At 44.3% G+C, this 23,982-nt stretch overlaps 1 protein-coding gene across 2 annotated transcripts in view; it reads right to left on the bottom strand.

Moving 5' to 3' along the window:
• PITPNM2 (phosphatidylinositol transfer protein membrane associated 2) overlaps positions 1–22,554 on the bottom strand; it is a 175,199-nt gene extending 152,645 nt beyond the window's left edge. For both annotated transcript variants that reach the window (XM_082204070.1, XM_082204071.1), the window contains exon 1: positions 22,408–22,554. The gene's annotated coding sequence lies outside the window, so the exon portion shown is untranslated. The remainder of the gene's footprint in view (positions 1–22,407) is intronic.
• Between the last annotated feature and the right edge of the window lie 1,428 nt (positions 22,555–23,982).

The following is a 23,982-nucleotide window of genomic DNA, read 5'->3' as shown; positions in this document are numbered from 1 at the left end:
TTCTGAACCTGAAACTGTTCTTAAACTGAGGTACCACTTTAGCTAATGGAGCCTCCCGCTGCCGCTGTGCAATTTCTGTTCTCATCCTGAAGCAAAGTTCTTAATCCGAGGTACTATTTCTGGTTTTGAATTATGGACTGCAAGAAGATAAAACCTATCCATTCTGAAGGAAATCAGCCCTGAGTGCTCACTGGAAGGACGGATCCTGAAGCTGAGGCTCCAAGACTTTGGCCACCTCATGAGAAGAGAAGACTCCCTGGAAAAGACCCTGATGTTGGGAGAGATTGAGGGCACAAGGAGAAGGGGACGACAGAGGACGAGATGGTGGGACAGTGTTCTCGAAGCTACCAGCATGAGTTTGACCAAACTGCGGGAGGCAGTGGAAGACAGGAGTGCCTGGCGTGCTCTGGTCCAGGGGGTCACGAAGAGTCGGACACGACTAAACGACTCAACAACAACTATTTCTGGGTTAGCCGAGTCTGTAACCTGAAGCGTCTGTAACCCGAGGTACCACTGTACTGCTCTAACCCTTTCCTTTTCAGCTAGGAGCACTTTGCTGAGGTCTTTTGGCGGTTACCTTATTTGGAGCCGGGAAGGAATTTCCCCTGCTCTGCAGGTTTCGCCTTCTCCACAGCACTAGTCACAACTCTGGCGGTTTAGGCCTTGGGTGGAATCCTATTGCATTTCATCCACCCCCTGTTCCCTGTGGCGACATTAAAAGAGTACCCCATTAGAGGGGTCTGGAGGGAAGTCTCTGTCCATAAAGCCAAGTGTGTAGGGCTAGCGGGCTACAGAGCTTCCCTCAGCGTTTGGGGGCCATCCGTGTAAACCTGCGTCTTGTGATGGATCCACCCCTGAATTGAACCTGTCATGCCTTGATCCTCCAGCAGGGGGGCTGAGAGGGACCCACGCCCAGTGCCTATGCCAAAGCTTCCTACGTCTGAAATCAATAAAATTGTGCCCATTTAAACCCCAGACAGTTGTTGTATCCATTCATTTTCCACTCAGCAGTTAGGCATGCCGGGAAGGGGGACTCTGCGGCTGGGAACCAATTTGCACCATAAACAGATTAACAGACAGAGAGGATGAACAAATGAAAGAAAGGTACATGCAAAACAGAGAACAGGGATCCAACATCTGGGTTATATTCTCCCTGTAATGAGCACACTGTCAACAGGACAGAACCCTGTCAAGCAAATTACAAAGCAATGAGGTTTTATTCACAGGGTGACAAGTCAACAGCCCATCAGTTAATTTTAAGAACTGACTACATACTCAGGCCTTAAATAAAATAAACGAGCTGTCTTCGCACACACACACAAAATTGGAACATAAAACAGAAGACGACTAGGACTGGTTTTTCTTGATTTGACACCCTGGGATTAGAAGGGGGAGGCTTTAGATCAATTCAGTCTCTTGACTCCCCATAAGGACTGCAGTGCTTTATGTACAAAGTCCATTTCAACCACTATATACGGTATTTCAGTTTCACAGCAACTATGCAAGTCCAGCCTCACTGACAGCTGTGCCTTTGAAAAGTCATGGAGAACAGCAGTTTCAGCCAGTGTAGCTTACCATGTCAAGGCACCACAGAGGAAAGGAAAGTTACACAGGCTGAAATTCTGTATTTCCCCCATTCATTAAAGCTGCAAAAAATTGTCCTCAGTTATAACTGGGTACCTCTTTTTGTTCCCATTTTGCAACAAGGAACTAGGGCTGAGAGAAATAATTGGCTAACATGAATATCACAGCAAACCATATGTATCACAAAGTGCTGTTTGCAAATCCCACTTCAGATTAGGGGTGTTTGGAGAATTTGATATTTGCAAATTTCAAAATTAATTGACCTGACCTGTACTTCCCAGACTAATGCACAGGTCAGAATTTAGTGATCCAGTGGCTTTAGTGCTTTCTGAATTTTCTGACCCAATTCTAAGCTCAAAAAAATGCAGTTTTTGAAATGGGTGCTTTAAGAGAAAATAGGTTTAAAATATATATTAAATAAATTAAAAATGCAGTTTAATACAGAAACAGGAGGAAATACGTACAAAAATGGCACAGTCCAGAAATATGCATCTGTCCATTCTTAGTTATGAAGCAACCACAAACTATGGTTTGTCCATTGGGATGTCTTGCCAAACCAAGGTCAAGCTTCATAAACCATGGTTCATGGTTTGGTTTGACATGTGAGCAGATCTAGTGAACTGTCCAAGTTTACACCAGAAAAACCATTAATATGGTTCAGATATGATGCCAAACCAATGGTCTGTCATAATGTTTGAACCACCATCATCCAAACCACCATACTTTGTGAGTGGATATGAAACAAGGTTCTGCAATCATGATTTTCAGCTGCCTTGTATAATACAGTACAGGCCAACTGCACTTTGATGATGCAAATGAACCAACAAATCACAATTTGGGGTGTTGGCACCCTTGGAGACTATCATTTGGAGGTTCATGGAGAAGGCAGGGAAGGAGTGAAGCCAACCATGATCTGCCTGGATGACAGAAACAGAAATCATGGTTTGGAGCATAGACACCTGAACTAAAAGTACTGGGTTAGGATTTGAATTCAATCAATGTAAATGCAACACTTGTAATTTATTACCTCCTCGTACCTAGAGCAGTTTTACAACTAAAATTAATTACGCTAAAGTTCCTAGCTCACTAGACTACCAGTATCTGCACTAATGGTTGTTGCATGGGGGGCGCAATTAAACATCTGTAAACACTTTTCCTTCACTGGAAATGATTCTTGTCAGAGCTTACCAGACAGAAAGGATCTTTATTTACAATAAAAAACAGAAAGAATTAATGAACTGTTCAATAATAAATTTAGCTCAGTATTCTGAAAAAGCTGAGGGTCGGGGCTTGTCCAATATGGCAGGATACAGTTTTAATATTAAATGCCTAGCAGTGCAAAAATTGTCCTAGGCCAGCAGGACACGGTGCCACCTGCAAGCATGTACACCAAGCTGAGCAGCATGACAAGTTGGATATGTGTGTGAAAGATTTCAGATCTGCCAATTCCTTCTGAAGCTGCAAACCCGAGTGGGTGAATGTTAGCATGCGTTGTGCCATCTGCAGCTAAGATTAGGGCTAGCAAGATGCAGGGAGGTGTAACATCTTCAACAGTCTGTGCATGGCTCAGAACATCTTCAGCCCAAATGTGCTGCTAATTACAATAGGTTGGGGAAGGGGGGGGATATATATAACCAGATCAACAACACGCAGATGGTCTTCCCCCTCTACCTCCGTCAGATGTGGCAGTGCAGCTATATTCATATTCTCCATCCTCCAGAAGTGACAGCTCTGAACCCAGAAATTCTCTTACATGCATGGGCAATTTAAAAATGACATTTTGGAAAAGGGGCCTGTGTTTTAAAGTTTTATCAGAGGCAGGGGTCTGAGCCCAAACTCCCCACCCCACCCACCACCTCTGGGCCACAGCAAGCCCTGCTGCAGACACAAGATCAGATCTCTGCAAATGGTGATTTGCATTGGATTGTAGCCAGAGTGGGGGCTGGAAGAGGTCTGTCCTTTCACACATACGTGTGCACATGTGTGCGCGCGCACACACTGCAATGCCACTCTGTGAATGCCAATCCCAAAGCACCATATTGTTTATTATTACTACTACTAAGAACATCAGAAGAGCTTGCTGGATCAAGCCCCTGGCCCATCATAGTGCAGTATCCTGTTCTCAAAGTGGCTGACGAGATGCCTCTGAGAGTCTGAAAGCAGGATCTGAGCAGAACAGCCTCTCTACCCTCTTGGGATTCTCAGCATTCAGAGGCATTGTCATCCTCATCTAGTCGATTATAGGCTACTTTCAACACAGAAATTTCAAAATGGTTCACGGGAAGGAAATTTAAAATACACGGAGATGCAATAACCACAATTTCAGATAATTTACATTAAGGTAAATCTAATCATATAAATACACAATAACCATAATAACACATGGTTAGTGAAAACTATTAGGCAGCATGATACAAACTTCCAACCACCATAAAACCCACTATTCACACAACCACCCATCTCACCATCCCACATGACCACCGCATTCACCACTTCATACTAAGAGTAGACAAATCGACATTAATGGACATAAATAACTTAGGTCAGGTCTGTTTCAGAATAAATGTTAGTTGGACACAACCCAGTACCTCTACCTCCCACTCTTACTCAACAATACTGAAACCCACATATCGTCACGACACCCTTACGTCCTCCTTGGGCGGGATCACTGTCAAGCCTATTCTCCAAACGGATGCAGCACTAAGGCCCTGCCCCTGTCCCTCTCTCATGGTTAGCATTAAGCGTGATTAGCACTGAATCAAACGCCACTGGAAAGGCAAAAAGGGAAGAGAGAGGGCGATGTGTGGCTCAGAAAGGGTGTGCACTCCCAAGGTTACAAGTTAGTATTTTCTGAAAGCTAGCATAACTTCTGCACCCGAACCCAATGAAGCAGAGAGCAAGACTTTAGTGATAAAATTCCTAACATTCTGGAGGAAATATATATAAAATTCAAGGAACAATATATATAAAACCATGAGCAATTACATACTCTCAATAGGATATGCATTATTAATATCAAATTGTTCCAGAATGAGAATGAAACTTTTAATTAAAGAATTTCCTAGCGCAATTAAAAAACAGGGATGGGGAGGACAAAGTAAAAAAATTAAAAGGGGGAAGAGGAAAAGAGTAGCAAAACTGGAACATAAGAATGAAAAATTCAAGTATATGGGAAGACTATTTTACCCGGGTGGTGGTGTTGTTTTAAACCTCCCTCTTTAAATAAGGAATGATTGATTTTACAGATGTTATTTTAGAACGTGCCAATGTCATGCATGGCACTCTGCAGTACAAGCACAAAAAGACAAAGAGTTCTGCCCCAAGCAGCTTACAGTTTAAAGTCAAGAGAGACCAAAGGGCATTGAGCTGGATCTAAGTGTTTCCACTTGAAACTGAAACACAGCAGAGGCTCTGTTGGCCAGCAGAAGAGAGGAGGAGAGGGTCAAAACATTTCTGCTAGGCCTGGTCAATCCCAAGGCTTCCTGTGGTCAGCTCATCCCTGGGAAAGATGCTGCATCACACAGATTCCCTTCAGTGCCTGAAAAGGTCCCGAGGCCTCAGCGCACTCAGTCTCACATCTCTTCCAGACCGCTTGCGTATTGAGCATTCATAGGATCATAGAATTGGAAGGGACCCTGAGGATCATCTAGTCCAACCCCCTGCAACGCAGGAATACCCAGATGTCCCATACAGGGATTGAACCTGCAACCTTGGCATTATCAGCACCACACTCTAACTAACTGAGCCATCTTGTCATCCCGATTTGTTTCCAGTGAAGTTAGACAAGGAAGTGTCAAGCAATTGTTACCCCACACTTTCCAATGCAAGTTCCCATCACTTTCTTTATCACAAAAACTCCCACCTTTGTGCATGTTTTATTTTTTTAATTTTATTTTTTATTTATACCCTGCCTTTTTTCCCCTGACAGGACTCAAGGCGACCTACAGATGAAAATAAGAACCACTAAAACGTAGAAAAAACAACCATTTAAAAAACTATACATGTGGAATTAAAACTATACATGTGTACCCTGTATCCACGGGGCCTCTTTTAAAGGACTCACCCTGTATAAAATCTATTAAAACCATACCAATAATGACAATAAAAACAGCCACATTCATTAGAAGTAGTCAGTTCCCCAAAGCCTTTTGGAACAAGAAAGTCTGCATCTGTCAGCAGAAGGACAACAAGGAGGGAGCCAGTCTAGCTTCTCTAGGGTTTCAAAGTCTGGGAGCAGCCACCACGGAGAAGGCCCTCTCCTGTATCCCCACCAATTTGTGAGTTTGTGATTGAATCACACCCAAAAACTGCAACAGTCTGGAAGTGCCCCCATGTGGGGACCATGGCATAGATGGAGGGGAGAGCAGAGAACAATCCCGTGATGAGGAACTTGTGGCCCTTCAGACGCTGCTGGACTTCAACTCCCATCAGCTCCAGCCAGCATGACTAAAGGTCAGGGATGTTGGGAGCTGAAGTCCATCAACATCTGGAGGGCCAAAAGCTCCCCATCCCTGGGGAAACCCTTCCACCTCCCTGATAAAAGTGGTCCAACTCGACAGTTCTGTGATTCTAATGGCTGTGGCTCAGTGGTAAGACCTCCTGCCTTTAATGCAGGAGGTCACAGATTCGGACCCCCCAAGTGCCCCTACTTTCCAGGGACAGTCCTGAATTTACAGAGGCGCTGCCAGTTTCTTATTTGATCCCAGAATGCCCCACTTTTCCTTAGGTTGTCCCTATTTCCATCAGAAAAATGTCGGAGAGCATGCCGATTCCTTCTCTGGCCCTTCTAGAGAGGGCTGGGAGAGATCCCTGCACGGGAGAGCTGCTGCCAGCCAGTGTCGCCAATACTGAGGTGGACAATAGTCTGACTCAGTATACGGCAACGTCCTCTCTTCCTATGAATTGAACGGGCTGTGTCGCTTGCCTCAGGCCATGAAGTACAGAATGTTGAAGCCCCGACAGAGCGGGAGAGAATTAGACCCAAGAAGCAGTACTTCCTGCTCAAGCAGTGACAACAGTCCAGCCTCCTTCTGTCGCTAATGGAACAGGGAGGCTAATGTCTTTACTCAGCCTTGGTACATGCGACAGAAACAGGGTGGGTGCAGGGACTGAGATCGCGCTGGGCAAGCTCCAACAACCACAGTTTGCAAACAAAAGGAGGAGAGACCTTTTTTGGGCTGCAATCCAGAAGCAGATTGTGACCTTTAGCTGAGAGAAACGAAGCCTCGGAAGAGAGAGACAGGCAGCTGCTTGTCCTAAGGTGCGTATGAAACAGGCCTACGATTCCCACTCTGATCTTACCATGAAGCTAGCACCCCACAAGTGTGGGATTTGAACTCATTGGGTGGAGAATACAGCACCCCGAGAATGTCAGCTTCCACTTTCACTCAGCCCCAGAACTCCCTGGGTGACCTTGGCCTCCTCCCACCCACATGGCTCAGCCAAGACTACCTCACGCAGTTATTTCAAAGATAAACTGGGGTGTGGGAGAGAACCACATGCACAGTCCCAAAGGGAACTGGGAAAGAGGGCAGATAATAATAAAACAAAAAGCTTTAAAATAAAAAAGTTTCATTAGGGTTAACATTAGGGTCACAGTCAAAAGTCACAATATGGCTTGGTTCATACAGCACAGTAGTACAAACCAAGGCTTACTGGAAGAGTGTGAATGTGCAGACTCCCAGAGAGAATCTCGTGGCCACTTTGCTCCTCCATGGCAAGAGTAGAATTGGAAGGGACCCCAAGGGTCATCTAGTCCAACCCCCTGCAATGAACATGGTGGTAGCTGAGACTGTGAGTAAGGCGTCTCTGCCTTAACCATGCAATAATGCACAGTTTGGCTTACCATAGCATATGAGCCAGGCCTGTCACACAAGGAGGTTTCTAAGTCAGGTGCACTATACACTTAAAGTAGCCCCAGGCCACTGTAAGCAATCATGGGAAAGAATTTTGGGAAGTGTAGTTTGTAAAGGATGCTGAGAGTTGTTAGGAGATCCCTATCCCCCTCACAGAACTACAATTCCCAAAGTTCCTTAGGAAGAGGGATTGGCAAGAATCGTAGAGGGGGATGTTTCCTAACAACTCCCAGCACACTTTACATACCACAGTCCCCAGGATTCCTTGGATAGTGCTGTGACTGTTTAAAGTGGTATAATCCTGCTTTATGTACAGTGCAGATGGGGGCTACAGGTCTTACCCATTGCACTAGGCCACCCGCTCTACCACTAGCCGAAACACAAATGGGCAGCTTGTGCAATCCATCAGGCCAAACTCACTTGTCTGTTTTATGCTCAGTCATGAAAATCTGCCTTTATTTTCCCCAGTCAGGATAACACAAACTGGTTGATTCAGCCCTTGGAAGCCTAACACCATCCATAGTCTGTCAGTGGTTTGGTGGGTCATAAATTGGGCAGGCCAGAACAAAATTTCAATCAAACTAAAAACTGAGGCAGGCAAGTGTGCACCATCTCCACTCATACAGACTACAGTCTGAAACAATCCGCTCCCCACCAGACAGAAATAAAAGCAATATTGTTTCTCCTGCTGTTTCCCCCCGCTTCCCATTAAAAGTCTTTTATTGCTTCCTTTGCCCTCACAACCCCAGCATCCTCATGGGAGTTCTACCCAGGCAACTGATGGAAAATCAGATATGCTTGAGGATGAAATTTGGACACGACACAATTTTAAAAGAGTTTGGAAGTACAGGGGAGGAGGGGGTGGCAACAGGGAGGAATAATTTAACCAATATTTATGTGATCGCTGTTTTTAAACAAAAAGTCTGAACATAGTTATCTTTTATATTACAAAAAGGAAACTGGAGTAAGGATCTACCTCAAAATATCTGACATATGAACATAGGAAGAGTGTGCAGGATCAGGCCAGTAGCCTATCTAGTCCAGGATCCTTTTCTCACACCAGCCAACGAGATGCACCACTGAGAAGTCTGCAAGCAGGACTTCCCTGCATGCAAAGGCAGCCTCTGGCAGATGGAGCAGACGAGAGGAAGAGTGGGTCCAGGGGTCAAGAAGACAGTATCTGCACTTTCCCTAGAGGGAAGTGAGGGGCAGGTGGGGCTCATCAACCAGGGAAGGTACAGTGGTACCTCGGTTTTTGAATGTAATCCGTTCCATGAAGTCCGTTCGAGTTCCGAAACGTTCAAAAACCGAAAACTGAAAGCGGAAGCCTCAAAACGGAAAATTCAAAATGGAAGTCACGTTTCCTGTTCGACTTCCGAGGTGTGTTCAAAAACTGAGGCATTTACTTCCGGGTTTTCGGTGTTTGAGTTCCGAAACGTTCGGCTATGGAGGTGTTCTAGGAGAAGGAAAACTCTGATCCTAAACTTGGTGAAGAATTTGGCGGCCAAACTGCTCACCAGGGCAAGACGGTTTGAGCATATAACACCAATCCTGACTTCACTGGCTGCCAATTAGTTTCCTAGCACAATTCAAAATGCTGGTTTTGACCTAGAAAGCCTTAAACGGCTCAGGACCGCAGAACCTCAAGGACCACTTCTCCCCACATGAGCTGACCCAGACCCTGCGATCATCATCGGAGTCCCTTCTTTGTTTGCCTCATCCATGAGAGGTCTGGAGGGCAGCAATATGAGAACCGGCAGCACAGCACTTCCAAAGCAGTTTTGACCTACAGAGCCAAAGGTTGACATTGTTATGCATAAATGCTGCATTATAATTTTAAAAATGTTGTTACTTTCCCCTAGTCTCTGGGAATAGAGAATGGGTTTCTTTAATGCCCATTAAATATATTTAGAGTGTAATTTAGCCCCATTATGGCTAATGGTAGTTTTGCTATTGACTTCAGTGGGAGGCAAATTACATTGTTTAGTCATTAAAATTTTTATTTAAAGAGGTGAACTTATCTCCTCAGTCTGCTTGTGGACAGATATACTGTGGCTGCTTCTGGAACACAGGCAATAAATAATGCAAAGAAAATGCATTTTGACTAATTGCAGACACACACACAGAAATGTCTTTTTATGTGGAAAAAAATAAATCCGCAAGCCCTGCTTATTTCAATTTTTATGCTGAAGTATCTTCTGCACATCTTGTAATTGTGGTCGGTGCTGTAGCAAAACAAGCCATGAGAGGATTGGAGAAGGAGATGGTTCACTGGATGTGGGAGAAGCAGAAATGGGCTTAAATGGCAACAGCCAAAAGGGCAGCTGAATCCTGCAGACGCCCCCTCACTGCTTTATTATATTCAATTTTGCAAAATTCACTTAATTTCCTTTTTAGATGAAGATGAGCAAGAATCTAAACGAGATTTTGGGTGCTTTCCTGCTCTTATAATGACTGCCTATTTAGCTTGGCTAGGATTCAAAAAACCTTGCTGCATGCCTCATTTCAGTAACCAAATGGGATTGTTCTGTTTCTGATGCACGAGTCCTGATTTGTGCTTAACATCTAAGAGAGACTTCATTCCTTCCCACTTCATTGAATTCTAGAGATGGAAGGAACCCCAAGTGCCATGTAGTCCAGCCCCTGCAATCCACATGTCACAGATACCATGAGCGGGTGGCGCTGTGGGTTAAACCACAAAGCCTAGGACTTGCCGATCAGAAGGTCGGCAGTTCGAATTCCTGCAACGGGGTGAGCTCCCGTTGCTCGGTCCCAGCTCCTGCCAACCTAGCAATTCGAAAGCATGTCAAAGTGCAAGTAGATAAATAGGTACCGCTCCGGCGGGAAGGTAAATGGTGTTTCCGTGCGCTGCTCTGGTTTGCCAGAAACGGCTTAGTCATGCTGGCCACATGACCTGGAAACTGTATGCCGGCTCCCTCGGCCAATAAAGCGAGATGAGTGCCGCAACCCCAGAGTCGGCCATGACTGGACCTAATGGTCAGGGGTCCCTTTACCTTTAAATGAGTCTTGGGCTAATGTGCTCTTTCCTACTAATCCTAAGTTTAGAGAAAACCATATTTTGCTGTTTGGTCCAGAGCAATCAAACCATGGTTTGCCAGGTACAAGCCACAGTTTGACCATTGGAATGAAACAGCAAGCATTGTAAGCTGAGAAGGTTCCCGCAGCTCAGCTGACCTGCCTCGCCTCCAAAGTCCTCAGTGGGAGCTGCTGTCTAGGCAGGCAGAGGCCAATGGGCAACATCTAGGAAGATTGGCAGCAGTTCTCCAGAGTTTCAGATAGGGACTCTTTCCTAGCCCTACCTAGTTCAAAAGCAACCCAGTGCAAGTAGATAAATAGGTACCACTGCAGCAGGAAGGTAAACGGCGTTTCCATGCACTCTGGTTTCCATCATGGTGTTCTGTTGCGCCAGAAATGGTTTAGTCCTGCTGGCCACATGACCCGGAAAGTTGTCTGTGGACAAACGCCGGCTCCCTCGGCCTGAAAGCGAGATGAGCGCCACAACTCCATAGTCACCTTTGACTGGACTGAACCGTCCAGGGGTCCTTTACCTTTTACCTTACCTAGAGATGCTGGGGATTGAACCTGGGACTGTTGTGTGCAAAGCACATGCGCTACCACTTAGGTATGGCCCTTCTTCAAACACCGCAGGAACACCATGTTACTTCTGTTCCCAATACAAGACTTAAATGTGATTTTTATTGCCAGGTTCTTTTGTAGACTAAATTTGTGGGGAACAGACCGGGGGTGGAAGTGACTTTAGTTACTGGGTAAACATGACTTTATCTAGGGATAATTTTAGGAGTAATGAATGGGGGTAACCAGAGTGTCACTGAATTGTCTTGGAGTAGGATGATCTGCTGAGAAATTAAATGAACTGACTAGGAATTGGTTTGGGATGATCTGGTATGGGGTGCAAGCAAATATAAATTCTACTATGGGGTAATTTTGAATGGGAAATTAGGTGGTTTGCCTTTTGTCAGAGTCAGGTTCTAAATTTGCCAGTATACATATTAATTGTCACATGCAATTTTTTGCAAATTTGTGACTATGGAATCATGCCACAAATCTTTTAAATACCAAGCTATGCCTCTGGCCTTCAGCAAACAGATAGTGGGCACTCAAGAGCTAGCAGCCCCCGTCTGATAAAAGTATTTTGCTTATGCATCATCCCCATTATTGTTTATATGCAAGGTTCTTGTTCATTTTAAGATTTTCCTTAAAAATTAATGCCTCTTCTTCCTGCTGCTCAGCTATAGACATACAGTACTGAGGGACTGGGCATAATATTGCCCTCTTTCCTCTCATTCCATTTTTCATCTGCTGATGCAGGTCTGCGTTATATTGTGTTTCCAAGAGTCTTTCAAAACCATTAGTGAGTCTCCTCAAAATTACTTTCCCCAAATGCTTTTCAGATGGCCTTGGTTTCCTACTTTAAGTGCACCTGTACTGTATGTTGTAATAATAATATATAAAAAAAACTGTAGATAATTTTAATGAAAGCAGCAAAATTAAATTAATGATGTGGATCTTGAAGTCCACAGAGACTGTCCAAATGGCTCGTTCAGGAAATTTATTTTCCTGAAAGCATCTGTGTGCTGGAAGAAAGTGAAGAGATCATTTCTTTTATTTCTTTATTCTTAATAAGAATTTATTTAATCAAACAGCTTCCAGATGACTTAAAATGATGAATGAACAATTTTCAGGTTCTCCATGCCTTAACAGAATTTAAAGAGTGGAATGCAAGAGGTGAGAAAATAGAGGAGTGTCATTTTGTTTGAACCCGATGGGCATGCGAGACTGAGGACCTCTCCTCTGAAATACCCATCACCATCAGGAATTAATTTATACACTACATAGTGGTACTGGGGCCCAGTACTTGGAAGCCATGCCTTCTGCTGGGAAGCACTGACCCTTCAACACTGATTGTCCAACTCAATCTTGTAGGCTGCTTCAGAAAAACTGTTTCATTCCAAAGCAAAGACCTGAAGCTCTGAAAGCAGGCCAGTGGGGGTGAACCTGCACCCTGTGACAGCTGACTCAACTTGTTCGATGCCAAGAGTTCCCTTACAAATTAACCCTAACCCTTATTCCCTTATTAACATTGGGGGGGGGGGATTTTGAAACCGTAATGAGGTAGAAGGAAGTCAACAACACGATAAATTGAAAAAGGATTCAACCCAAAACGAAACTTACAATATATAAAAAACACTAACATTGGTTTGAACTATATTAAGTATTACTTATCAATGGATAGGATTTTGAAACATTCTTGTTCACCCAAGCATCAGTATCGTCGTTGTTATTGTTATTATTATTATTATCATTATTATTATTATTTTACTATCTTCATTTATTACTTGCCCTTCACCCTAAGGGTCTCAGTGTGGGTTACAGCAACGTTAAAAACTGTTTAAAAACAAAAAAAAATACAACCACAAAAATAGGGTGGCCCCTAAAAATATGTATCTTGCGTGGCAAAGACCAGGGTAAAGAGGTGTGTCTTCAGCTGTATCATGAAGTTACCAGATGGGCAACTCTCTGGTAGGCAGAGGATTCCCAGTTTAGGTGCTGCCACAGAGAAGACTTTCCTCCAGATCACCCCCCCAAAAAAACCTTCTGAGGAAGGAAGAACTACCACGGGGGGGGGGCTCTCTGTCGATTTGAACACCCAAGAGAGTCTGTAGGGAAAGAGGCAGTCTCTCTCATGAGTTCGTGTTCCTGGCAATATTGAAATTATTAGCTGTGAGGGTATGCGACTCTTTTTAAACATTTCTTATATTCTTAATGTGTTAAATACGTTGCTAATGTTTTTTCAAATGTTTTTGATCTTTTTGTTTATTTATTTGATTGTGCTGTTTTTGCTGCTTGGTGGTTTGCTGCCCTAGGCTCTTGGAGGGGGGAAGGGCAGGATAGAAATTTAAAAAATAAAAATAAAATACCGGCTCCATACTTCTGGCACCTTCTGGAGCCCTGGTAGAGTTTGCCATGGCACTGAGACCTGCCCTGGGCCCTCTGTGCCAGGTCGCTGGTTCGGAGCTGCCATTTGAATTTTCCACACTCCTTCCAGTGCATCTGAAATATACTCAGAGTCGCAAAGTGATTTCATGCTCTTTATTCAGCTCATAGTGGTGAGGAGGAATGAATGAAAGTCCCCTCACAGTATCTGCTTTATATACATTATTTACACAATGGGCTGCACATGATTGGCTTATTCCGGAATTCTACTGTAAGCCAATCAGGTTGTGGATTCACTTCTATCTGGAGCAGGATTGGGTGGTTCCTGCCAACCAATCATACTGCTGCATTGTTCTAGGACCAATCAGACTGCTGCATTCTGAATCCTATTGTTCTAGGACTAATCAGACTGCTGCAATTTGGATCCTATTGTTCTCAGTACATAACAGCATCGTTGTTCCAAGGCATCGTGAGAAAACATCATGGCAGCTCAGGGCCACCCAGGTCTGTGGCATGAATGGCAAAGCTGCCAGATAAGCCCACTTGGGCACAGCAGTGCGTGAGGAGAGGTAGAAGAGGAAGCCGCTTAGACAGCACTTTATTCCATTTTCATGATGTTTCCTTACATTATAATTTTCATGCTTTATGAGTATAGCATCTAGATCAAGGGAAGTAATAGTGCCACTGTATTCTGCTCTGGTCAGACCTCACCTGGAGTACTGTGTCCAGTTCTGGGCACCACAATTCAAGAAGGACACTGACAAACTGGAATGTGTCCAGAGGAGGGCAACCAAAAGGGTCAAAGGCCTGGAAACGATGCCTTATGAGGAACGGCTAAGGGAGCTGGGCATGTTTAGCCTGGAGAAGAGGAGGTTAAGGGGTGATATGATAGCCATGTTCAAATATATAAAAGGATGTCACATAGAGGAGGGAGAAAGGTTGTTTTCTGCTGCTCCAGAGAAGCGGACACGGAGCAATGGATCCAAACTACAAGAAAGAAGATTCCACCTAAACATTCGGAAGAACTTCCTGACAGTAAGAGCTGTTTGACAGTGGAATTTGCTGCCAAGGAGTGTGGTGGAGTCTCCTCCTTTGGAGGTCTTTAAGCAGAGGCTTGACAACCATATGCCAGGAGTGCTCTGATGGTGTTTCCTGCTTGGCAGGGGGTTGGACTCGATGGCCCTTGTGGTCTCTTCCAACTCTAGGATTCTATGATTCTATGTGATCTTTCACACAACACAAGAAGCTCTGGTAATCAAGTGCAAGTTTAGCATTCATGGTCACACTGACTGCTTCAGGGGGGAAATCTGTTTACCACCCCACCACGTGCCCCCCCCCCCAAATCACAGGGTGGTAATCCAGTATACAGGTCCTTCCTGCCATTTCCGTGCGTGAATAATGGGGGAACAGGACCGCACGTGGGCATAAAAGGTTTGGGAGGGTGACATGCCTAGTGACATCTGCTGTTGTGTCACACCACAACCCACTGGCCTGGGTGAAATCTAGCATGCCAAGGCAGTATAGCGAGCAAAAAGCCAGTTCCATAGCAGCAGTGTAAAAGGAAGCATTATAACCAGGACAACTAACACAACAATCCCAACATCTGACTGTACCCCCAAAAGAAAACTACCAACCAAGATAAAACCCCAAAACAATTGGCAACTGGGAGCTCCATTTTCCTGTTCCCTCAACCAATATCAACATAGTGCCCATCTGAAGATATCTCTGCATTTCAAACTAGTTTTTAAAACTGGTTTAGCTGGAAAGGCTTCATGGCTGTTCCCAAAGGAACACTGAAACTGTAGATTTATTTATTGCTTGGGGTCTTGCGAATTCTCTGTTCATCATCCTTGCTTCCTTCAGAGGGGTTCAATTCTAAGGAATCAGGATTAGGGGAGGGTGGAGAAAGCCCAGGCATTTAAACTACAGTGTGCTTGAAGCACCATGTAGAGACATATCCTAATCCTATCCCTGGATAGAAAATAACTTTAAAATGTCAAAGTGTTCCCCTCCCCAAAAAAACATTTTCTTATTTTAAAAGCAGTTGCTCTACCTTTCCTCCTTGCAACAAAATAACTTATTTTCACCAATCATTCCCACTATTTTGAACTTTTGTTTACTTGATATATAGCCATCAGGGATCAAACTGTTTCCGAAACCTGAAGGTAATCAATCCAAGACTCTCCCATTTCCAGGAACCAAAAAAGGAGAAAGTCATGAATTTCTTTGAACTACAGATGCCACATTAAGAAGTAAGCAAGAATGGCTTTGAGAGTTTCTATAGAAACCAAAGTTTGTTTTACTGACTTATTACACAGCTTACGGTTAAAAAAATGCTCCAAGCGGTTCACATGAAAACAATAAAAGTACTGCTCTCAATAAAATGTTGACAAGCTGGCAGGTGTGCAGAGGAGGGCAACCAAGCTGATTAAGGCTGTGGAAATCAAGCCTTATGAGGAATGGTTGAAGGCACTGGGTATGTTTAGCCTACAAAAGAGGAGACTGAGAAGAGATAAGATAGCTATCTTCAAATATCTCAAGGGCCTTCACATGGAAGATGGAGCAAACCTGTTTTCTCCTGCTCTGGAGAGTATGAATCTTACAAGAAAGGAGATTCTGACTAAATATACTGAAAAACTTTTCGACAGTAAGAGCTGTTGGACAGTGGGCACGGCATAGTCATCCTGGCTAGTAGCCATCGAGAGTTTTATCCTCTATGCATTTGCCTGATCCTCTTTTAAAGCCACCCAGATCAGTGGCCATCACCTTGGGAGGTTGTGAATTCTCCTTCCTTGGAGGTTTTCAAGCAGAGATTGGATGGCCATCTGTCATGGAGTCTTTAGCTGAGATTCCTGCATTCTAGGGGGTTGGACTAGATGACCCTTGGATCCCTTCCAACTCTTCTGTGATTCTATGATTCCTTAAAAAGAAGGCAACTGGTTTAGCGGCTAATGGGCAACCAGTGCAGATGTTTCAACACTGATGTGTTCAACACTGACTAAACTGGGAGGGGTGGCTAACACCCCAGAGGACAGGATCACACTTCAAAACGACCTTGACAGATTAGAGAACTGGGCAAAAACAAACAAGATGAATTTTAACAGGGAGAAATGTAAAGTATTGCACTTGGGCAAAAAAAATGAGAGGCACAAATACAAGATGGGTGACACCTGGCTTGAGAGCAGCACATGTGAAAAGGATCTAGTAGTCTTGGTTGACCACAAACTTGACACGAGCCAACAGTGTGACGCGGCAGCTAAAAAAGCCAATGCAATTCTGGGCTGCATCAATAGGAGTATAGCATCTAGATCAAGGGAAGTAATAGTGCCACTGTATTCTGCTCTGGTCAGACCTCACCTGGAGTACTGTGTCCAGTTCTGGGCACCACAGTTCAAGAAGGACACTGACAAACTGGAACGGGTCCAGAGGAGGGCAACCAAAATGGCCAAAGGGCTGGAAACAATGCCTTATGAGTAACGGCTAAGGGAGCTGGGCATGTTTAGCCTGGAGAAGAGGAGGTTAAGGGGTGATATGATAGCCATGTTCAAATATATAAAAGGATGTCACATAGAGGAGGGAGAAAGGTTGTTTTCTGCTGCTCCAGAGAAGCGGACACGGAGCAATGGATCCAAACTACAAGAAAGAAGATTCCACCTAAACATTAGGAAGAACTTCCTGACAGTAAGAGCTGTTTGACAGTGGAATTTGCTGCCAAGAAGTGTGGTGGAGTCTCCTACTTTGGAGGTCTTTAAGCAGAGGCTTGACAACCATATGTCAGGAGTGCTCTGATGGTGTTTCCTGCTTGGCAGGGGGTTGGACTCGATGGCCCTTGTGGTCTCTTCCAACTCTATGATTCTATGATTCTATGTAATATGTTTGACTAAGCTCATCCACCGGGGCAAACAAGCCAGATACTGTCTCAAAACTAGGTCTATCAGTTTAATCCTAGAGCATATGCAGTTGAACTGCTGCCATCTTTTCCTGCCCTCAAAACCGGTGGCCAGGCATTAGTCAATAGAAAACCTCTGGGTTCAGGGCGATGGTTTTTCCCAAGAGTGGCTACATCACCATATCCTTCAAGGCAACCGGGATCACATAACAAAGCATTCACCTTACTCTGGCTCCATCCAATCAACCTTTCATGCCTGATTCAAATTAGCCAGCGTGGGACTGGGTCGCCATTTCTCCCCTTTGGTCAACAACCAAGGACTACAGGGCAGACAACTTTAGCTCATGCTGATAACAATCTTCTGTAATCTTTTTTTAAATTTCCAAATAAATTCTGATTTTTATTAAGGAGCAGGACTGCATTCTGGAGGAATTATAATAACAGTTTGGATTTTCTCCCAAAATTATTCTCCCCACCCCCCGAAAAATCCTTTCTGATGTTCAAAGGCATCGGCAAGAGAGGGTGACTGCCCTCATGCCTTTGCTGTGGGCTACCAGTGAGAAACAGGATGCTGGACAGGATCAAAGTTAGCTCACCTGTGGCCATCCAGAAGTTGTCGGACTACAGTGCCTATTGTCCCTGATCACTGCCCATGCAACATCTCAATCTGGATGCTACTAAAACATCAATGATTATAAATAGGCCTGTAATTGACAAGGAGACCCCAAAAATTATTTTGTAATTTAGAAGACTATCCTTTTCATTTGCAGACAACTGAAGTACCACAACTTAGCTTGTTGCAGGCTGGCTCGATTAGAAGAAAATGATGTGCACTGTAGACTTATGTACTTTTCAAATTCAACTGGTTGTTTTATTTAAAACAATTTTCACAAACTTTATGAGTCTGTAGCTATTGTTCTTTTAAAGCCCTATAAGGGTAGAACCATCCCAGTGCTAATTTTCCACAATACTGAGAGACATTTTTCCTTCACAACAACCAAAAACTGTTTTGTTTACATTCCTCCCCCCCCATTTCTTGGAGACGCCACATCACAAGAGCAGCAGGACGTGTGACCCGGCCAAGATATTATTTACAACACAGCAAACCGCAAGGGAAGGAGCTGTCCAAGCTTTCCTGCTGGATCAGGAATAGCAAGAGAGAACGTGCTCTTACATCCGGAGGCCGTGATATTTTACACATTGCTGGGAGGGGGGACGGAGGGGCACTCCGTAGTGATGTCAGAGTCCAGGGCTCTCTTCTGCTCAGTTACATAACCCTTATGAGAGTGACTTTGGAGTTTATGCTTTTCACTAAAGCCCTTTTTAGGACAATGCCTGGAACTTCCCAAAGAGTTGTCAGAATTGTGTTGCTTACCTCAAAGGCTAGTGAAGGTACCGGTAGCTTTCTGTTTCCAGGTGATTCAAAAAGACATGTCAACGCTCTTAGTATGTGAGATTTGAGTGCGGCTGGCTTTTATTGTCAGGCAGAGGACCAGAGTGAAGGCATCTGCATTCTGGTCCACCACCTAAGTTCCACCTCCCTTGCCTGCCCCTGACTGGGCAGTTCAGATTTTGGTGTTGGTGGGCTATCCCACCATCCACAGTGGTCAGCCAGGGGAGGACCGAAGGGCCAGCTGTGACAGGGAGCCTTTTGGGAAAGAGGGAAAGCCCGCAACAGGCCACAACCCCCCCCCGAGTCAGGTAAGGAGCCATTACATACCTAGGAGAATGTAGTTATGAACTACCAAGTCATCAAATTCAGTGAGTCAGACGGCCACAAGTACCGGTATGACACTTTCCAAACCAGCAGAGTCAGATTGTTGGCCTCAAAATCTCTTGCCAAATCTGTGTGAATGCGTAATCTGCTGATATCCTCCCCAATGCTTATAAATAAACCAAAAGGTTAAAAAAAGGCAAGGCTTGCCTAACGTGCATGTGAGATACAATTTAGAGTTGGATAAGGTTCAGAAAAGGGCAACTGAAATGATCAGGGGAATGGAGTGGCTCTCCTATAATATTAATATTTTATTGAAAGAATTTAAATTATAAAGAAATATTGGGGAAAGGGGGAAGTGAGAGAAAAAAAGAACGAAGGGGTGGGTGGGTGGGTGGGTGGGTGGGTGTGGGTGTGCGCATGCGCGCACACAATGTAATATCCTCCCATACATTCTAATATGAATTAATACAGTGTTATTAACCTAATATCTATGTAAAGGTAAAGGGTAAAGGGACCCCTGACCATTAGGTGCAGTCATGACCGACTCTGGGGTTGCTATGCTTATCTTGCTTTATTGGCCAAGGGAGCCAACGTACAGCTTCCAGGTCATGTGGCCAGCATGACTAAGTCACTTCTGGTGAACCAGAGCAGCGCACGAAAACACTGTTTACCTTCCCGCCGGAGTGGTACCTCTTTATCTACTTGCACTTTGACGTGCTTTAGAGCTGCTTAGGTTGGCAGGAGCAGGGACCGAGCTACGGGAGCTCACCCCATCACAGGGATTTGAACCCCCAACTTTCTGATCGGCAAGTCCTAGGCTCTGTGGTTTAACCCACAGTGCCACCCACGTCCCAATATGTATGTAGATAGATATTAATATCCTACTCATCCTCTACATCTGTAAGCAGTCTATTCCTAAGTAGCAAGTGTTGTCATATTGTCGATCCATTGATTAAAGGGTAAAAGGGTATCATATCTTTATTCTTCCAATTCATCAGTATCAGTCTCTTGGCCACCATTAGGGCACATAGATAAGTGCCAATTTTGATGGATGGCTGTGTTTTGGTTCTCGTATTGTTTCAGAAAGGGCCAATTTGATAAATTCAGCTTTCAAAGAAAACTGAATCAAATTTATCCCCATCTCTAATCATTTTGAGCAACTGAATCCTGTCATGACTATCTTTTGCAAAATCAGCACAACTTCTCACAGAATACAAATCTGATTAGGAAATGGAGCTTCAAGGTTTAGAAGAAGAAGGAAACAGATCCTTTGGGAATCTTCTTCTTAGTACTAGCCCAGACGGGGCAAAATGCTTTTTCTAATGCTTAGTTGTATAACCATTTCTATAGTGCATTTGTTCTCTCCTATGGACAACCCACCACAAGCATGGCAGACATTTCAGGCGTCTGCTTTCAAAGACAGAAGAGAATCCCAGATTAAAAGCAAAAGAATAAATTTAAAACCAGCAAAGTTAGTTGGAGCCTTCAGTTGATAACAGGAAGTACGCAGTCAGTCAACTCTGTGCTGGGAGCCCCAGGCATCAACCCACTCTTTCCTCCTTAGCTCTACCCATGAGGTGCCTGAATCATGTGCAGAGCTAGGAGTTTTCACTAGAAAGGAGACAGATAAGGAAGCAACCCCAAACTAACCACATTCGGGAGATATATTTAGACCTACAGTACTTCACATGTTGCTGGAATGGCAGAAAGAGCCACTTCGTCCACAGAGTTCAGACATTTGTAGAGAGGTTCAGACAAACTGAGAGACTCCTTCTCCTTGGCCTCCAGCAGAGGGGTAACATGGAGGTGGCAAGGAATTGTGCCATCCATCCGCCCTGAGGTTTCCTTTCTATGGATGTTACAGGGTTGCTGTGGGGCTGGGCCCATGGAGAAGTGCCTGCCAAGGCTCTCTGGGACTGTATGAATGCTGGACCTTGTAAGAGGGAATGGATCGTGTAAGTAATTCCATCCCATTTCAGTCTCAAAGGCACTCAGTTTTATGTCCTTTCCATCCAAAACTATCCTCTGCATTTGTTAATTTTTTGGGAAGACGCACCTGAAAAGTCCACATCTGAATTGTACATGTATTTTATGTAAATGCATATGTTTAGAACATAGAACATGCCCTGAAATACACATCTTTCATGTATAATACATATTTATGTGCAGACTTCTTGTGCACTGAAGCTGCATCACAAAACCCAAAGAAGTTTGCAGTGCAGAGGTAGTTCCTGTGTTGCGATTTGCACGTTTGGGGGGCATCTGATTGAATCAGCCTTCTGTAAAAAGCAGATCAAATTCTTCCTCCCTCTCTCCCTCCTTAGGAAGTGTTGCTAGAACCTTCTAGCTCTTCTATTATTCCCAGTGAAATCTCAGAAGCCCTGGAGTGGCAGAGGAGGTTAGGGAAGATGGATGGATAACAATTCCTACATAAAGATAACTAACTATGTGTTGTATAGATCTTTGTCCCTTGCCACAATTAGCAGAAACAAAACAAGATATACAAATAACATTTTCATGATTTATATGGATTGTATTTATTTAAATGTATTTGCTTATTCTGTTTTTTGGTCTCTTTTCTCACAGAGAAACCCAAAGTGACTTACACTGAAACCAAATGAGAACCAACAAAGTTCTAAAAACACAGCTGAACAGATCAGGACTTACAGATCCTATCACACTAAACGAGGCCCCAATGTCACCTTTCAAATTAAGGTCTAAAAGCCCCAATAGAGAGAAAAGCCTTTGCCTGGAACCTAAAAACAGCACCAGTCGTGCCTCCCTGGAAATAACATTCAACAAGCATGGCCCACTACTGAAAAGGCCCCATCTCAGTTGCATAATTCCACCTTTTTCCTCACTATACACAGCAGAATATTGTTTTCATACATGCAAGGCTGTCCATATGCTGCAATTCGTGAGTGGAGGATCCAAAATGCGTTCCCAGAACAGTTTCATGATGTAAAAGCTTTCGTTTTCATTCTTTAAAAAAAAAAAAACCTTTCCCGCCCTTATGACTGTAAAAATATGAAAGCAGGTGGGCAGTGCCCGCTGAGGTCTCAAAAGCCAGAAAGGTAGCCAAATTACATTTCCAGTGATCAGGGGGAGGGCCAACAAAAAATCTTTGTCACAATCTGTCCTGAAAAAGCTGAATAAATGACACAAGGAGAAATTGTAAGTATTTTGTTTACCTTACCTGATTAATGCAGTCACAAAGTTCGTATATCCTTGTAGCTGGGTGCAGAAAGTAACCCCCCCCCCCCAGCACAAACAATATGCAGCCAGAAATACAGCCTTGCTAGAATTTGGAGGGAGAGGGAAACAAAGGAATCAGCTGGCAGAGGATGTACATCTTCTCTCTCTTGAGGTACGGCCACATAACTTACCTCGGGGGCACAAGACAACCACCTGATGTGTCCGTACGCTGGAGGAGCTCAGGGCAGCATTGGCAGTGGAGGATGTCAGTGCCAGTCCCTGAACATCAGTCTCCTAGAGGGAAGCCAAAGCAACATGGGCTTAACAAGCAAGCAGGAGGGGAATCAGGAGCAGACAGCAAATGCATTGGCTAATCACCCCTGTACAAACAAGCAGGAGGCTGCTAGGGAGGCTTTTGAACTCTGCATCATCCAAGAGACTTCCCCCTGGTATGTTAGAAATTCAATACGTGACAGCAGGCGGCCAAAGGAGCGCTTTGGGGATTTCGGCTGGCTCCAAGCTGTGAAACATCGTCATCGCTCTAACTCATGGAAATTTAACCGGGGAGGGGTGAGGCAAGGGACAGCAGAGGGCAGTGGCCACCCTCACATGCTCCTTTCTCCCTGTCCAAGATCAACAGTCTCCATCCACACAAATGTCTCCAACGCACCATTTTAAACATGCAGCTGTTAAGTTAGATAGACTGGCTACCTCCATGCCTGGTCATTCTCCACATAACCCACCACACACACACACACACACACACACACACACACACGGTCACTAGCTTGCCAGTGCATCTATTTATTATTACCTCCCCTTCATCCCAAGGTCCCAGGGCAGGTTGCAACACGGTAGTAGGAGCAATTTTAAACAACTTACAACCCTAGAAAGGAAGGTGGGTTCCAGAAACCTGCTGCTACACCAAATGGTGGTAACCAAGGCAGCCATGCAAATAAGTCCATCAAACTAAGTAGCCCGTAGTAATTTCTGCCTATCCAACTGCATGTGTTCTCTGTCTCTCAGGCTACTCGCGACTGATTTTTGTGAAGCCTCTCTGACTGGTCACCTAGATGCAACTCGTACAAGCCTGCAGTAAGAGCTGGTTTGCACATGGGCTCAGTCCCCTGGCTCAGCCACAGATGAGGGTGGGATCCTGCACCCATGCCACATCAGCCAGCCCTTCCATATGATTGTGTGGAATGTATATACACTGGTCTGGGAGGACACCTAGCAACTGGAGTTGAAACCAGTAGCATGCAACCTGATACATGAGAGATGAGACTGATACATGAGAGATGCATTTAATGTAGCAAAATTAAATTTAAATAAAAAGATAGTCTAAAAAATAAAATAAAAACCAAAACCTAACATTTCCATTGCCGTATATGACATATTTCAGAAACAAATCGACATTGAGGCCATAAATACAGGAGTGACTGCGTGTGTGTCCGGTTTTCCCAGCTGTTTCGCTGACAATAAAACATTTTTACAGCTGGTGTAGATTGATACTGCGAGGACTCCCAATTATACTATGGAAAATTTGAGTCCTTAGCCTCAATCCTATATGCATGTATGGAGGAGCAAGTCCCACTGAACTCAGTGGGGTTTACTGCTGAGTAGAGGATTTGCACTCTTAGCCTAGCACACGATAAAAACTCTCCTGCAATTTCAAAAACTAAATTATTGGATGGTCCCCTGGCAAACAAAGAGCCCAGTGAATTGACAGGCATAAGTATAGGAAGTTCATCTTAAAAAAACAACAA

The sequence above is a fragment of the Podarcis vaucheri genome (assembly GCF_965113315.1).
Source record: "Podarcis vaucheri genome assembly, chromosome: 16".
Lineage (NCBI taxonomy): Eukaryota > Metazoa > Chordata > Lepidosauria > Squamata > Lacertidae > Podarcis > Podarcis vaucheri.
This window is presented reverse-complemented; position numbering and strand designations above follow the sequence as displayed.